Genomic DNA, 18,493 nt, shown 5'->3' on the forward strand with positions numbered 1-18,493 from the left:
TGCATATGAAAGATACATACATCATCAAGTAAATCAAATTTAGAGACAAATCAAAGTCTAATTGATTTATCAATTTTAATAATAGCATATCGCATTTTAGACTGAAATATGAGAAAATATATTTTAATACATATCTAATAATTCGATTATCGAATGCAAGAAAAGCAAAATAATCGCAATATCCTATCACTTCAAGCTTTCTTTAACTGATCTTGCCGGTTTTATTATTCAATAATGTTATAAAAGCTGGAAAAAATTTTGTAGAAAATGGAATAAAAAATCATGAAGCTCGACATTGGTATCGTCCGGATATGTGCCACATACGCACGTATGCAAATAGAGTTTCGTTATATCGCGTTGAGTATAATGGACAGCGATGCTCGCCATAACACTCAATGTGACAGTACATCGTATTCGGAAAGAGAATGGCGTTGACTTAGTTATGAATCGGTATAATGAGTTCGACTTCGAGTGTGTTTGTGCACAAAACGCATTCAAGTCCTAGCACGCAAACTTTCGATTGTTCAATCATCGGTTTGTTGAATGGTGAAACTTGCGAAATGTTACGCGATCGCGCCTATTTTTATATCGCATACCTCGACGATAGTGTTTCAAACGTTGAGTATATACGCACGTGCGAAATATCTAGAGCCGATTGGGATCATCTTTTTAACGGAAAGATTTTATAAATATTAAATAAGCGCATAACAAAAGGAGATGGTAAATTGACATTTAAGTGTCGCTAATCACAATTGTTGGAAACTGACGGTAATTGCCAAGTCCACTTTGCATTTACGTACGTTAACTGTAAATCCGCAATGGGTTAAACTTGTCGCGGCTATGTCGTAAAGGCAATATTTTATTCGCGCCCTCCGTGACACGAGCATCAATTAATGATTAATTGATTCGATTGTCTATTGTATTCCGCTGGTTTAAAGAGTAAAAAAAAAAACCATCCCGCATCGCCGCTGTAATTGCAATCCATCGTGCGGACGTAGCATTAAATCGGCAAACCTGCGGGAAAGCAACGTTATCCGAAGAATTTTAAGTTTCCAGACGCCGTTCTGTATAAGAAATGTTAAATTTTACTGCTGCAAGGTTCCTTCACTAATTAATCTTTAATCATCCGCGTGAATCGATTGAAACGTGACGAGGCAAAACGTTGTCACACGCGTCTTTTCTCACGATCCTAACATGACTCATGCTACTCGTTACAGAGAATCGCGTTTCCAAAATTTACATCTACTTAAAATTTTTACCTCATGTTTTAAGAAAGATGATTCATGTGTCCAAATGTATGACTCAGCATCATTATTTCAGTCAGGTTATTCAAGTCACAAGTCTTTCTTTAAATTTAAATAATATGCTCACATACAATAGCAATAAAATATAAGCTTAATAAGGAATATAAATCATAAAAATATATGTAAGTAATGATAATATCGGATAATATTAACCAGATTCTTCAAACAACCTGTTCTTTTAACACTTGTGTCATTCTTGAAAATTTTCTAGGATATAAAACTCAATTTAAAATTTTCGGCTTTAGCATGATTTGCAATATATCTTCCTAATCATTATCATAAAAATCATTTACGAATAGATTTCACGAAAATACAAAAGTTGTTCTTATCTTTGTTTTAAAGCAATAAAAAATTGCGGGGATTTAATAGATTGTGTTTAACGCGTCTAACGGTTTAATAAATCTATGGAAAATATGTGATATAGACAGTAATTTATTAATTAGCAAGCGAGATTACATTCTCTCTCACAATCCATGAAGATAATTATACACGACGTGCTCTTGAACTTCTATTGAAATCAGAAATACTGAAGTTTCTTTTTAAATATCGATTTGAATTAAAATTCCACCCGATATCGAAGTTTGAAACATCGATGTTTCCTGTTGTATGAATTATGTAAAAGATAAGGAGAAAGCGACGTTTATTAACGACTAATAAGTCTTCACGGTCGCATTAGTCTCGCTAATTATAAAAAATTAAAAATATTCTCAAAATTAAATTACAATAAAATAAAATAAATACAGTTTGCTTTCATGATAAATATAAATAAATTATACAAAAGACTATTCAGAAAGACGCCCAGAAATTCTCAAGTCAATCGAGGTCATCCATCATCTTAAAAATGGCTGTAATCGTTCTTTCTTACTTGCAAAGGTACTATATTCACGAAAGTATAATTGATTTTATCGCGCGCGCATTAATAATTTTTGGATTCTTTTAGAAATGCATTAACGTATTAACTGGGGTATTAACACTGTTCCCTCCACACACCTCGCGAACGGTAATATTAAATTTCTACGTAAAGGTAATCTTTCGGTTGCGTAATCATCGTGCACGGAGAGCCTGATCGAGAGTTTGCCGATAAATCGATAGCTCGTAGACATACCTATATTTGTGGTACAATGTTATAACGACAGCGGGGCGATGACCTATTGCCTCTACCGCAGAGTGTATCCACCTGAATCGTAGATCACCAGGATCTACCGCGCGACCATCGTCAATTTCTCTGGTATAGTTAACTTTCGATGAGAAAAAGGAAGATAAGTGCTTGCTTTTAATGCACGCTCGGTTAATTGAGAGAAGAATTCTCGCAAAGAACGGCCGTAATTAATAAGAGGCTTCGACCGCACGTACGCATTGTTCTCCGACGTTGTTCGATTATATAAATGATACAAAAGCATTGATAAAGCAATGGCAATATGCGCATCGACGCCCCCTTACCTCGCTGTAATAACGCGCCATTTGCATAATAATAATAATAATAATAATAATAATAATAATAATATTAATAATAATAACTTCTAGCGATTTTATCGGCAAAATTCCGGGCGATTGAAATTGTTCGCTACATTGTGGCATCCAGGATAATCCGCAGCCACGAGGATCAATTTTACTTTCGTAAAGAGACTCTGTTACATAATACATATCACATTTGACAAAAAATGAAGACAGTACAATCTTTTATCAGTAATTTTGTACTGCCGTGAGATGCGTCCATCAGTTAATTTACTTTGCCCGAATAAGAGAGTTGATGATGAAGAGGAAGATACTGCAGGTGAACGCCAATTTTTAAAGAGATTGCTTTTTTCAACGAAAACGTCTGGTAATTCCGTATCACGTGATATATCCGTAGATTGCGAGATCCGTGAAAGCCTTAGCGATCATCGATAGATATCGTCGTACGGAGAGAGAAAAAGGAAGATTTATCTTATATACGCGCGCAACGATGCACCTGTGGCGCGACTATATATTAAAAGTTTCAGTTGGTGCAACTCGAATACAGTTTACCGTAATTACATAGCGCTCGTAATTCGCGTACGCGCGAACTACGCGACTGCGTAGGAAATAAAAGTGTCTGTATTTTATCAACGTAATTAATACTCGAGGGCTGCGGGGTATAAACTTCAGCAACTTCCAACGAATTAAATGTTACTTACGCATGTAACGTCGCGTAATCATTACAGCGATTCGCCCGTAAACGTATGACTTCTCTCACACACCGACCAATAATTATACTATCCGTAGAGTTTAGCTTTTCCGCTGATGTATGTGGTCCGATATGTTACGAAAATTAAACGTATAAACGCCGTGTATGGCCGCGACGCGAATTAGTCGTGTACCTCCCGGCGTTACAATCGGCGTTGCTGTTATGTAAAACTGATTTGTGCCTGTGCGTGCACAGGCAAGGTATCCTAATACTTTGATGATAACAGCGTACGCATACAAGCTCTTGCTCAATTTCAATCTAGTTACCCGGCGCTTATAGTGCCCGTGTAAATGTACGAGAAATATATATACGTATGGTATAGCTAACGAACAACGATACGTGACGCCACGCTATAATCACGCTATAAGCATGAGCATTTTCTTCGCAACGTGAAGTAATGTCGGCGACAATGGACATTATCGGCTTCGATTTAACGCTAAGTACGACCGGTGCGATTTTAACGTTGCACTTCCATATACGTTGTTCCCGCAGAAACCAAATCAGAGCTCAACGCACACAATGAATAATACATTTACATAACATACACACCCATATATATCTATATATATATTACTTATAACTCTCATAAATTTTTATGAGAGAGATGGTGCAATAAACATTTGTAGAAAAGTGGAAACAAGATAACTTAAACTAAGACGAATAAGAATAATGAAAGAAACTCAGATACATAGTGAGTAAAGTGGGGAAAAAGCTTGATTTTCATTTTCTATTTCTTAATAGAAAATATATGTGCGCGGTATTAAAACAAGATCTTAAGATCGAAAAATGAAAATATATGTGCGCGGTATTAAAACAAGATCTCAAGATCGAAAAATGCCTAATATTTGTACTTTGTAGCGTCGCGGCCGTTAATAAAACGAGGAAATCTCGTCGATGAACTTAAAATGCAAAATGTAATTACATAATGCAAAAAAATGTTTAGATACCGACGGTGTAATTGCCACCTGCTGATAAATATTAAACTATCTAATTTCCATCTAATTACACGATGTGGAAAATTTACGGGTGGCGCGCGGATTATCCCCGCGCGAGTTTGTGGCCAATAATTAAAAACAATCTCCGATAAACTTGCGCTTCTCTTTAAAACGCCGACCAACATCGGCGATCAATCGAGATTGCCGAGTTTTTGAAAACTGAATTCGGGAACGACGCTGTGAAAATCTCGAAGTATTGTCGTAAAAAGAAAAAATGTTATAGGCGGTACAAAAATGCAGAGGACAAACGGTTAGTTTTAATTACAGTCAGAACGGACAAAATAGAAATTGATCGCGAGAAATCGTTAATCAACGATCGACAATCGATCGGTAATCGACGTGTATGAACGACGTTTCGATCTTTCATGGAGAACAGCAATTCGCCAAATTACAAGTCACAGTTCGACCGTGCTGTAATTTATGAAAAGCTGCACGGTGCACCATGACGAAATCGCAGTACGAACACTGTAATTACAGTACAGTAGGCGATATTTAAATGCTCTATATCGAACAACGGTACTGTCGTGCTGCATTCCGTGTTCACACGCGGATCTACCATCAGGCACGAAGAATCTGGCCGATCGGTCGAGTTTTTTCTGCCAATATATATAAATCATTTTCAGTTGAGTAAAATCAATATGTCGTTTTTTCTTTTTTTTCAATTAAAACACTAAATAAAACACTAAATAACACGTCGAGGAATAATTACATAACGTTTAAATCAGAGATCGCAAAAATAGGGAATCCGCAATGCCTTATCGCTAAATTATCGGACATAATACAGCCAATCGCAGCGACGCAACAAATCGCCTGTCACACTGGCCGCCGTGGATTCTAGGCCTCGGGAATGTCTACGCGAATGGTATTCGCGTCGCACTTATCGCACAAACAACCGGTGCAACGTGCGGCCGATAGGTATCGTCGCCGTTCGCAAGGTAGAGATTTGTTTTAATGCTCAGTCGACTCTCGTCGATGGTGCGGGCCCATTAAAAGTGTTCCCAAGTGCGTACACACGGGGCGTTCCCGATGCGCCTTATTCACGGCGTAAACGCACGCGGCATGCAGATTAAACGATGCAATGGCGAAACGAGAAAGGGAGGCGCGAAACGCGACGAAGCCGGGAGAGAGCAGGAACGGGAAGAAGACGAAAGAAAGAGAGAGAAGGAGAGAATATAGCCGAGTATAAACGTAGATTAAAGCGGAACACTAAATTTGCGCGGGTTATACGCTCCCCGCTTCTTCGCGGCTGTATTACAGCGTTTCTTATCTCGAAAAGCATGAAAAGAAACTGCGGAAGCTGATAAATTAATGATGAAAGCGCCGATTTTGCGTAGACGTCACGGACTTAGCAAAAGATCGAAGCAATGAAAAACGCAAATTAAAGCCAGTTTCACTTGCTGTTGAACTCATCTCTCTATTTCTTTCTAATTGTAAGTCTAACATCACAAAAAACGAGATCACTTTGTAGCGCGCGTTTTTCGAGTCATCAAGTTGTTATAGCGTGACGTATACTAATATATCATCAGAAATTGAACTATCTCTCGTAACCGGTAATATAAATGTGAGAATCGTCGATCATATTTTTGCCTACATGAAATCGCGATAAAATCGCTCCGAATCTCTGTATGTATGTACGCTTTGTCGATTTAACGCATAGCGAAGCACCTGTCGCCACGCGACATTCAACTTTCGAGCACATGTTATTCCAGCGCTCGCCTCTGCAAAAGTGGCGATTTGATTTGGGCATTATCCGTTCGAAGCGTTCAACCGGAAACCATAGCGCCGCACGGTGCACGCTCGGTGTGCATTACGTAAAACGCACTCTGTGAACGCGTTTGCCCTTTATAAATTTATATAATACGATAGTGTAATGTGTGTAATGTCGCGTTACGCCATGTCGCGTTAAGTGGAATTTCCTCGCAATTACTAAACCGCGACGAATTTTCGCATCATATTTTATCTCGCGCCAGTTAAAGCCTTGTCCGGAGCTTTCCGGGTCATGTTGAACGATCTAATTATTTTCACTTTGCATTATTTTATCGCCTTTCCGATTGGAACAGGAGTGGATGTAACGCAAGCAAATGTATGCATATTTTTATACATAAAAATTATATCATTATCTTCAGGAAAATTTCGAGACAATAAAGTAACAGAAAAGTATATGTATTTGTTTCGCCAATAATTAATAAACGAGAAAGACTCTATTTTTATATTCGACAACGTTTGGCTAATGTCGTGACAATTCGACCATTGGTTTTGGTCAGATTAATCGTCAAGACTTTTTCGACCATGGGTTTTGGTCGTTTCTAAATTGATTGAAAATAAAGTAAGTTTGGTGTATGCAATATTTTCTTGTATTAAAGTATCAGAACTTTCGGTATTTCTCACGAATATTCACATTTTATCGCACAGAAATGTGTGCATTGAATAATAAATAAATTGGATTGCAATCGTGCACGGAAGTTGAAGTGCAATGTCTAAAAAAATATGCTTCTCATCAGAATTTGTCATGGCGTACATCGGTAGTTACATCGGTAGTCCGAGCAAATACCGCGAAGAGAAAGGTTTTCGACAAACGAGCGCGAAGAAGGGAAGGTAGACCGAGAGGGCCGGCTAATAAAAGAGCTCGCCCCGACATTATTGTCGCGGCAGACGCGAGCGGATACTCGTTTACCCCAGGGATATCTGCGATAGATCTTCCTCTCTCTCTCGCTCTTTCTCGGCGGTAGATACGTCGCGGTCTTTTATTTGCCACGACAATGACAAACGTAACGACAATTCACTGTTATATGTGTCCCGGCCCTCCGCCGTTGTCGCCGCCACAGCCATAACGCGCGACGTCGTTTTTATGAAGCGCGATAAGAATTCGAAAAGAGACCCGATAAATCGCGCGATGCGACCGAGGGAAACGCGCTGTCGCACACACGTTTCAGTCGCAAGAGCCTACCTGATGAAAATGGTAAAAAACAAAACGGACGATGATAGAAAGCCGTCGAATTTTTTACAACGCACGCGCTTATATTTTAACATGGACGGAGAAAGATATGTTAATTCGTTAACGCTAAAATATCAGCATATAAACGGGGAACGTTGCCTGCCGATTTTCTCTCCACCACCTAGTTAGATGGACGAATTTCAAGGACGGAAAGGTTCTAAGCCTGAAAATCGAGCGATGAATCTTGAATAGATAATGTTAGTTTTTAGATTTTCGTGTTTTTTTCAATGTGTATCGTCTTAACGTAGTCTTCATAAATATGTACGTTTATTAAAATGTAAATATATATTCAGTTTATATTTTTTATAATCATGCAGAATTTCTACAAGAAATATTTCTTTAAAGTGTGATATCGACGTATTTTCCGATGTTTTTCCTTGTTTTTCTCGCGCAATTTTGAATGTCTGTAGACTATGAGAAATTATATTTACATATAATAAAAGTAAGAACAATCTCATTATCGACAGATGGTCTTCGTTATTATGTAAGCGCTGGCTGGCCGCAGCGACTGCTTTTACTACTTAAAATTGTCCCAGTACTTGTTTGCGCGTGTCCAAGCTACATTATGCATTAAAATGCGATCTGTTTTACATGAAGGTGACTTAAGTAGTAATTAAATGATTTGTTTACAATCTTTGCGAAAACCATTAGCGAGAGAATGAGATACAGAGTTACTAATGTAACAATTTGTATAAAAAAAGAGTTTGCGCGCGCAATATTTCACATGTGTTGCACAATAATTAGCATTTCGTGAAAGGCTTATATTCTATAAATTCCTATAAATGGAATGAGATATTTTTTATGAGAGAAGATACAAAATCGTTTTATTTTTCACGTCCCAAGCTATTAGCCGATTCTTATTACGATTGCAAAATAACATCATCATATATATTTAATTTATTTTATGATTTATTTTATAAGTTAATTGTCTATTTTTAAATATCGACTTTTATACGAATTAGCGTATAAATGTATGTGTATTTTCTTTTTTTTATTATTCACAATATCACCTGTATCAATATCTAAATATAGAAAAATTAGAACAGCAGATGTCATTAACGAAAATGTTTCATACTAATTTCATAGAATTCAATGAAATAATAGAACGTTTGCGATTGTTTTTTACTCGGTCATTGATTTGGATCGTTTTTTTCCGCGCGTAATACCTAGCACGTCTCGCTGTCGGCGCGAATCGAGAGCCGCGAATTTCGCGCGCGGGCATAAAATTTCTCGCCTTAATGGATATCATGTCACCGCTTCATTAACGAAACTGGTTCGAACGGCGGGATTTCGCTCGATTAACAGAGCACCTATCTACGGCCCTCTCATTCTCTCTCCCTCTGTCTTCGTCTCGTCTTTTCTTACCGAGCATGCAAGAGCGATCGCGCGCGAGTCTCTCGAGCCGGGGCCGGCGCACTCGATCAGCCTCGTTATAGGTATGAGATCGACACTCGGGATCACTTATGGGCGTAACGTGGACGACCGAAGATGGAAAAATGGACGGCCGACGACGAGCCGGTCGTGAAACTATCCTCTTATTTGCGCCTCCACGAACTTCGGGGCGTACGCGCTTCGGCTTCGTTAAAATAGCCGATGGAGACGCCCGAGGTGAAACTCTCGAACGACGACCGGCTTCGTTACCCTCGTCGTCGATTGAGAGAGTCCGTGAAAAAAAAAAGGAAAACGGAAAGGCGAGGAAAAGAGAGATAACGAGAAAACGGGAATCCACGTGTTTTCCTCGCCGGAGGTTTTCTGTCGCGCGAAATCGGTGATTCAATTCACGCTAATATACCGACACGATATATTTGCATCCGTTTGCAACATGCCCACCGGGTCTTTCCGTCAATTCCGGTTATTTTTATGTTAACGCGGACGCGATTAATGATACAATCAGTCGGGACGCGTCGTCAAGAGAGACGCGCACGATGAAATTTCGATTGGGCGATAAATTAAAATTTTTATGAGGCGGACATACCGCGTATATATTTGAACGGATAGCCTTCTCAGGAAGGACACGCCGGGATCATTCGGTCCGAAGAGATGGCGGTTAAAGACCATAAACCTTCTCGCATCTTGTTTACGAAACATCGCGTAAATAGATGCAGAAAATATCAAAAGAGTAAAATCCGTACCGCGTTGAAGATCTTTCAATCGGAATATCAGAGCGACATAATGAAGAGTAACTGCCGTTGACATCTCGGTGAAACTTTCATCGAGTTTCCACTCGGAGGAAAAAAAAAAGACCGGGGAGATACCGGGGATCTGTTTTCCACGCCTGCGGTCGTTCTCTCGGACGAGCGATTTATTCGTGCCAGGGAGGGGGACAATATTAAAACGTCAAGTGGATTTCTCTTTCTTCGTCGCCGGACGCTTATAATGTCCATGCGGGATGCCCCAGAAGGCGTCAGCGGTTTTTGCGTTATAAACGTTCAAGGATGAAGAGGTTCTGGCAAATTAAGACAACCTTGTTTTCAAGTCACTTTCAAATGGACTCTTCAACTGGGTTTTAATTTTGAATATAGTTACCAAGGTAATTAACGTCGAAATTGAAATGTTGTGAAAGAAGATTGCATCCGAGCGAAAAAAAAAGAATATCAGATTTAAGTGAGTTAATCAAGGGTTTATAATACATAATACATACACGAGTGGAAAAAAATGACCGTATTGTTCGCGCGTTTTATATAATCTGATGTAGTCTGAAGCATGTATACTGTGGTACACTGTTTTCTTTTAAATAATCAAACGTACATATTCGACATGTTACAGAGAATTCAAGTGATCAACATTAAAATTTTGACTCTGGAAGAGTCGCAAAACATAGACACGGACTTTCTCTTTAACAGGCAACAACGGACATCTATTTTAATCGAAGATTTTTTAATTATCTTAAGGTAACTAGGTAACTAGAATTTTTTTTAATTTTATTTTCTTACGCTATTTTATGAATATGCAAATCCTCGAATGAGGCTCTCAGCGCAGATTTATATTCTCTTATCGCTGTCATCGAAAATATGCTAAATATATTCGGCGACGGACAAGTTTATTTAATCCGCAGCTCCTCGCGTTCGACGCGATGCGCAGCATGAGATATATAACCAACAGTGATATAACATTATCAAGAGTTTTAAGTCTCGATTTGTACTCAGGCAAATGTACACATCATGGCTTTTAAGCTTCTTACATTTTAATTAGAATAACGCAATAATATGTAAGCATATAAAATAATCATGAATGAGAAGCACTTGGCTAATCAGCTTCGAGGATCGCAACCATCCCCGGAAGAGATTGTCACGTGAGCAACTACCCTCGCCTCAGCTAACCCTTGCAGCCTATCTAATCCTAGGAAATCCTCATTCGGTCTCTCCTCCTCTCTTTTTCTCTTTCTTTCTCGGAACGCAATTGGTAGGGATAAAACACGATCGCGATGCGTTAAATGTCCTCTACGCGCATCGGCAGAGTCACGCACGCACTCACGCATCTAGAGAACTAAGCGGGAGGAGAAGGAGAGAAGGAAAGAAACGGAGACAACGCGTGGTGAAAAAAAACCAACACTGAGGAGGGGAGGGATATCTAGAGAAGGAGGAGGACAGAGAGAAGGCGAGAAACGTGAACGGGAGAGAGAAAAAGAGGAACGTCTACGCTGGTCTACCTGGAAGCTACCAGTGGTCGTCGTCGTCGTCGTCTACGGGCGACACACGGGGGTAACCCGTACACTCGCGTGCGTGCGTCCGCGGCGGCAGCTCGCACGCACACGCAGCAACGCATGTTCTCTATACGCACATTCGACGAGGGAGCGCACCGCTATCACACTCGTATGGCGGCGATCGAGAGCACGCGCGCGAGAGAGAGAGAGAGGTCAGAGATAGAGCCGCGTATAGAGTGGGGAAAGAGGCGGGTCTGCGGCGCGACACGCATACACGTGTACACGCATACGTAACACACGCATGCGAGTCGTACGTACGTACAGGCGAACGCATACACGCGCCACCGCCCCGGGACCGCGCGGGCAAAGCTCACACTTACCTGACAAGATGTAAGTTCAGAAACTGGAAGGTGCCACTTCTGCACAGTCCAATACAAGACACCGAACCGGAAAGTTCGTCCGAAAATTAGTCGACGCGCGCAACAGCACCTCCGCTCGCGGCATCGCAGCGGGACCAAGTGGTTATTGGTTGCCGGTGGTAGTTGTTTGATCGTACGGGATCAGAGGAAGAACCGTAGGAAGGAAGAGGAAGAGGAAAGAGGACAGCAGCACGACGAGTCGTCTCCGCTGGTGGAAGGTGGAGAAGCTGGAGGTGGAAGAGGAAGAAACGGAGGCGGAGGAGGAGGAGGAAGGAGGTGGAGGCGGGGGTGGAGAAGAGGAAGAAGGAAAGGACGAGGAAGGACGGAGAATGAGGTGGACGGCGAAGGCGGAGGCGCGATAACGAAATGACCGGAGATACGTGAAAACGTGCCGAGACACGGAGAGTGACGGTGTCGAGGTATAGAGAAAAGTGCATCGGTCGTCACGAATCTCTCGACGTCAGCGGAACGTTAAGCGGAAGAAGGGACAAGGATTTTTTTATCGCACGTGAAAGGGCGCGAGAACTTATTTTCTGCGTGACGGATTTTGCCGGGTCAAGATAAAATTGAGCCGAGTTTCAATCGCGAGTGATTCGGAGTGCGCGGCGCATTGCCGCTGTCGTACATTTTCTTTTCCATTTTAGTTTTTTTTCCATTTCGTTTTATCGATCGCGAAATCATAATACGCGAACGCGATCTCGTTCAGATTTATGATGGTGTTTTGCGCGGCGCCGCCGTCGTCCACGATGACGACGACGACGACGATGACGACGAAGAAGACGATGAAGATGACGGAGACGAGGGCGATCATCGAGAGGCATCGTATACGTATTGGATGATTATCATATTAATGAATACGCGCCACGACTCGACGAGCCAGTCCGCAGAATCGCCGACGAGGAGGAGCCTCGAGTCGACTCGCGAGCTCGAAAATCCGTCGCCGATTATCTTGCCGATCCTACGCGGGAGACTTTTTAATTGTGCGAGTGCCGCGTGAACGCAACTGTGATCCGAAAACGACTAAGGGAGAGAAAGGGAGAAAGAAAGTGAGGAAGAGAGAAAAAAGAACACGCGTGTGAACGAGAAACCTTTACGGAGTGCTCCTTTTCGAAACGAGAAACAGGAAAGTGTGTGAGTGCGCGTATCCGAGCTCCGTTTTTTTTTCGGAGTTCTACCAGACCTCGTGCTACGCAATTCGCACGTATCTTGAGGGTATCGTCCACTTGGATATCCAGCAGGATACATCTCATGATCTCCCTGCCTGCGGCCGGATGTGTCACCCCGATCCGTTGACAGCACTCGACCGATAAAGCGCACCCGTGAGTCTTTGCCTTCGATTGAATTGAGATTTCGATGGGCGCGCGCGTAGGCGCACCGGATTTGTCTCGCGGTAGAGCCCCGCGCCGGTATCGGTATCGGGAATAAATTAACAGCTCGCACGAACGTCCGTCTGGAGGGAGGGATCGAGAAACCGGTACAATTTCGGTGAGTTTATATATAGACTCCGAGATCCCGTAGACACGTAAAAATAATCGCTATTACGTGTTATCTGCGACGAAGGCGTCAATCGAATTAATTCTGACGTTAGAAATGTTTAAAAAAATACTGTTATATACAGTTACGAACCGTTAAGAGCAATGACTTATTTAATGAAATAAATTCATTTACATTTATTCTTCTAAGTGTAAAAAATTAGTCTGACTGTTATACTGATTTCAATGTCTAAAACGCGAAGTTTGGTGATTTCAACGCGAGTAGGAGGTGTGCGTTTCAATCGACCTTGAGGCTCGTACAGATTCTTTTCGAACGGCGCTATCAGAACGGCATTCCTTCCGATGTTTTGCGATATGGTCTATAATGTACGATCGACACTGTTATCCGCGAGAAACAAAAATGCATAGCAAACTCGATAGTAAATTTCGATAAGCTGATAATGATAAAATTCATATAGGCCTAGAATGTCAGTTTCACTTTTGGCATTTAACAAATATTGCAGGGATAAATTTAGTTATCAATTTATCAATTATATGGTACTATATAAGTATACTATATATATATCATAACAGAATATTAATTATATATAAAATATTCTATCAGAAAGATGTGTTACTGTTTTTTACACTAAAAAAAATATTAACAGCTTTGATAAGAATATCACTAAAGTCATATTCAGACGTCGTTCTAATATACGCGATTGAATGAATTGTTAATCTTTACTATATATTCAATTTTAATATAAACAGTGCTTTGGGCACATGCATCATAAATCAGTTTTAATCGGAATTGATGTTGCCCACGATAAGATTTTCATCATAAAGCATCTTTCATCACGGAATATAACATTGCAGTTATGTAAATCGTATTCTTACACGTGAACTGACTATTAATGATAATTCTATGTCATCTTTAACCTTGCGATGCGAAACATCGTTCGGATGATTATTTTCTTCAAACAAATCCTGTAACATCAAAAAGTCAGTGTTTCCCAGGAAAAGTTTTCCATCGATATTCCTTGATTACCGACTATCTGGAATGTAGCGGTGTATAGCGTATTGTCGTGTTTTTAATTTTCTTGTTACACGATAAGTATTTTTTTATGGTGTAATCAGAGGTGTAATCGTTTTAAAGCGAGTAGTTATCAAGCCGTTAAGCAAACAGAGATCGGCGCGTAACGAGGAACGATACGTTTCCCAACGACAGTTGATAATGTAAAATTAATAATATTGCATTCTCTTTGGTATGTCTACATCGCTGTCAGTCTTGTGTGTTTCTCACCGCCAATAATATGCTGCACGAGACGAGTCGCGTAAGAACGCGACGTAATAAATGAACAAACGAGGAAACATTGATGGAAGGATTAAGCGCTGTTTTACGTCATCGACAGACGAGATAGATTATCTGCGATTTTATTGGCGTCTCTCTATCGTGGCCTATAGTCTTTATTTCGCGCGTGTCGTATTTCCCGGTGTTTGACAACTGCTCGTCGACACTCCGCGACAATTTTTCTGCTCGCGCGAGGATGACCCCCATCGTTTAATAATGCTTATGCGAAACGTTTCAGACCGACTGGCTAAAACGTCGGAATGGGGTCCGAATTTCCCATGGACTACGCGCCTAATTATATGTCCATGGGACACTCGTTCCATTATGGCAGCGGGCATTGCTAGTTACCCCTTTTATGCTAAGTGAGAGCGAGCCAATGGATGACCCTTTGGAACAGGGTGACCATCCGCTCTCGGACGGCCGCTCCCGGACACACCGGACACTTCCCGGCTACCATTCCCGTACCCACAAAGCTTCCTTCGCGCCTCTCACATAGGGTGACCCTCGAAATCGCGTTGGGCAACACGCCGGGCTGTACGGTCGGCTTGGCCGTGCTCTTGGCCGATAATTGCGGAAGAAATGCAATATATCATTTAATATACGTCAATTTATTCATGTGATTCGAGGTCGACAGCACTTTTATTTCGCTTGATTATTACGCATGTGATTATTGTAATATTGATAATATTATCATTATACGTTTGCCGCACTTCGTTGTCGTACTCGTAATGAGACAAAATAATATTCGAACGTTACCAGTTCGCGAATAAGATATACGTTAGTGTTATTATTGCCTACAAATATACATCAGGATATGCCGATACTGTCTCATGCATATGAAATAGTATGTTTCATTTTGCGTCTCTTAATGATGTTTATTCACGCGAAATATAGGCTATCTGCTCGCATTATCGGCCTTATCTAGTCGTCGCGATGCAAATGTCGTTAATAATCGAAACAGCATAATTCCAACAACGTTGGAATCAACAATGCATCGCGATCGTAGATTTTTCTTAGAATTTCCTTCAGATTATTAATGCGCGATATACGCGCGATACTCACAAAAATGTAAATTACTTCGCGGTACACGGCGCGACTCGCTGAATTTCAGATTTCATAATGGCAACCTGTCGCACACGCGCAAATCGATGCAAGTACCGATCCAATTTTCTAAGGATCGAGCGCACGGCGAGGGCCGGCCTCTCCGCAAGGCCGACGCGAACACCCGGCGTTGCCAGATCCCGAAAGCCGGGCAGGTCAGTCATGCGGGAAAGTTTAATGACTACTAATGGGGCACCCTGTATGCAGGTAAACGTGCAACGTCCTACAAGTCGGCGAGTGTCCGTTGAAGCCTCGAGCGATCGGCGGCGGTAATTCGTGATTCCACTGCGGCGACACGCACGCGGAGACGAAACGTAAAAAAATCGGGGATACATAATAAAAAGAGACGACAAGGTATCAACGAATCGACATCGCGGTGCTTCTTGAAGCTCTATCTTACCGAGGCCATATATCGGTTGCGCCGGAAAAGCGATATTACATCGCGAACTCTCTTAATGAAGTCGTAAAATTATCCCGAGATTAACTCCTAACATGGTATAACGTAATATAGTTTTAATACGCAAGATCAGCATTGGAATCGCTAGCTTATCATAGGTATATGAACCCAACTAAATGGTACATAAGCGTGGAAAGGGGAGCGAGAGAGAGGGTGAACGGGTCAACCCTGTCCTTCGTCGCGACAGTTCGATCGATCGCTTTGATAATAAGATCACTGGGTTCTCCGTGAGACACGCGGGGCAATCAGTGCCTTGATTGTTGCACCGGCCACTGTCAGTGTTCATCGACGGCGACACGGCGCGCGAATGACACCTGGGATTGAACACGCGTGTAGCTTATCGCGCGATCAGATCCGTAATTTGCGAAAGCGGTCGCGCGGCGCGGGGAAAAAAGATTGACAATTAGCCCGGCACGCGTGAATAGGCGTCGCGGCGAGGCCGTCGTATCGTGTCGTTTATCGCAGATAAAAGTGATAAATAATCGGTCATGACGTTTGCTCTGTAGCGTGTTAATTTACCGTTCTCGGCAACGGAGATCGAGGCGATCGCGAGAAAGAAATCGGGCGCCGCGACTGCTCGCGAGAGAGTACCGTAAAGCACAAACGTCGACAGCTTAAGGAGAAACCGTATTTCACGCCGTAATTAGTGCGAAGCGGGAAGATGCGACGTAATTAAAAACAACCGCGACGCTTCAAGCAGATTTAAAGAGCAAATTCAGCTCCCTTGCGTTGATTGATATTGGATAGAGACATAAATAACTTCCGCGGCAATAACAAGATATATATTTAATCAAATTAATAAAATACAATAAATTGTTATAATTGATTGTATAATACCTAATTTATGTTCATCACCGGCTCTCATTTGCCTTTATTGTATTTTATTAATTTGATTGTATGTCTAGAGAGCTTTATCGTTGTTTTTGGAAATATTTATCTTTTCGAGAAATAGCAAATGAATTATCTTGATTAGTGACTTTTATTCTCCATAAGCATCTCTTATTTTCAAATCGACAATCAAAACATGATTTTAAAGAAAGTGAAATAGAAAACTTTAACGACAATTTTTTGATAGTGTTATAGTTGAACAAAATTCATGTCAATTAACCGGATAATTAGCAGATACGTAAAAGGTTAAGAAATTATTTGTGACTCAATACATTGAGAAACAAGGCTTTCTCCGCTGTTAAACAGTCATGAGTCATGAAGTGATAAGTTTGTTGATAAAATATTAATATCAACATAGAATTAAAAAAATCAATAATAATAAGCAGTTGTTATTACTAATTACAGCTATGAAAAACAGTGTAAGGTGCAACTGATAGGTATATAACTAGTAGTTATTACTAGTAGTCATATTACTAGTTACACCTATAATAAAGAAATAGTGAATTATATACGGAGGGTATATTTCTTTCCGCGCGGTAATAATGTAGGAACGTTTCTTCGTGACAGCAGGAAGCTTTGTGTTGGAGGCAGTAATAAACGGCGTTACGAAGCGAATAAGTGCCAGCGAGGCTGGAAATCAGGACGATTCCGACTGCGCGTGCGTTCGATTTCGATATGCAAATTAACGCGTCCTTACGCTCTCGCCGCGAGAGAGTAAATCGGTCCTTGGTGAGCTCCTTCCGCCTCTTGGCGGTCTCTCGCCGTTGTTCCGGCGTGAGACAGTCGCCAATTTGATTTGCGCTAATAACACGATCGTTAGCCCACGGCGAGAGTCAAGCGGCGACGGGGCTTACCGTTCTCTTCGCGCCTTCGCTTTTCTCGTCGTCGCCACAATGCCAATAATGGCAGGCCATTTTCGTTGAATGGCCAGGAAGGGGAAGGTAAAGAGCCTAGAGGTAAAAGCACACCCGTCGCGCATTGTCGAGAGCGCTCGCTACTTACTGCACAAGGCTCACACTCTCCTCTCTCCCTCTCTCTCTCTCTCTCTCTCTCTCTCTCTCTCTCTCTCTGTCTCTTCTGTTTCCTTGTGTTACGTCAAAGTAACACGCTCCGGAGTCCTCCTTGTCAAGACGAGTGTCGCGACAGCGCAAATAATAAATATAAATCGCGACGAGCTCGCGAATGAGAATCGGTCAACGATCTCGTCGTTCTTAGCTCAATGATAGAAAGCACATCGAACCGAGGGTAAGCCATCGAAAGGTTTATCAGCAGTTTTCGCAGGCAATATCCGAGTATTAAATCATAATTTATATTAGTATTAAACAGTAATATCCTATGAAATCGCCGGTATAATATCCGCGATGATCTTAAGTGACGTCTATGGTATTTTCTACCGTATATCGTACGTCGCGTCGATTGGACAAGGGAAATAGACACGTCCGATTCGACGCGTCGTGCATCGGACGCCTCTCGACACGGCGGTTTTACGAGCGGGTTACAAGCGGCCTGCTCGTAATTCTACGTCCGACCGGGCAAAATCGAGCGTGGCCAGAAATCAACGGCCGCATCCAGCCGTTCCATATGCGCGACGCGCTATACTGACGGTGTCACGGTAATTACCTCTTAGTCTCTTCTTGCCGTGCGTACACGGTTGCCTATATA

At 41.6% G+C, this 18,493-nt stretch overlaps 2 protein-coding genes and 1 long non-coding RNA gene across 5 annotated transcripts in view; 1 reads left to right on the top strand and 2 right to left on the bottom strand.

Annotated features, from left to right (window-relative positions):
- LOC143906303 (uncharacterized) overlaps positions 1–12,093 on the bottom strand; it is a 46,741-nt gene extending 34,648 nt beyond the window's left edge. Inside the window, exon 1 of the long non-coding RNA XR_013259476.1 lies at positions 11,524–12,093. This is a non-coding gene — a long non-coding RNA (uncharacterized LOC143906303). The remainder of the gene's footprint in view (positions 1–11,523) is intronic.
- Positions 1–18,493, bottom strand: part of Gwl (serine/threonine-protein kinase greatwall) — a 150,433-nt gene that overhangs the window by 63,171 nt on the left and 68,769 nt on the right. The window lies entirely within an intron of this gene.
- Positions 1–18,493, top strand: part of Grh (grainy head) — a 116,070-nt gene that overhangs the window by 42,289 nt on the left and 55,288 nt on the right. The window lies entirely within an intron of this gene.

The sequence above is a fragment of the Temnothorax americanus genome, unplaced genomic scaffold, assembly GCF_048541705.1.
Source record: "Temnothorax americanus isolate GAGA-0224 unplaced genomic scaffold, ASM4854170v1 Scaffold7, whole genome shotgun sequence".
Taxonomy (NCBI): domain Eukaryota; kingdom Metazoa; phylum Arthropoda; class Insecta; order Hymenoptera; family Formicidae; genus Temnothorax; species Temnothorax americanus.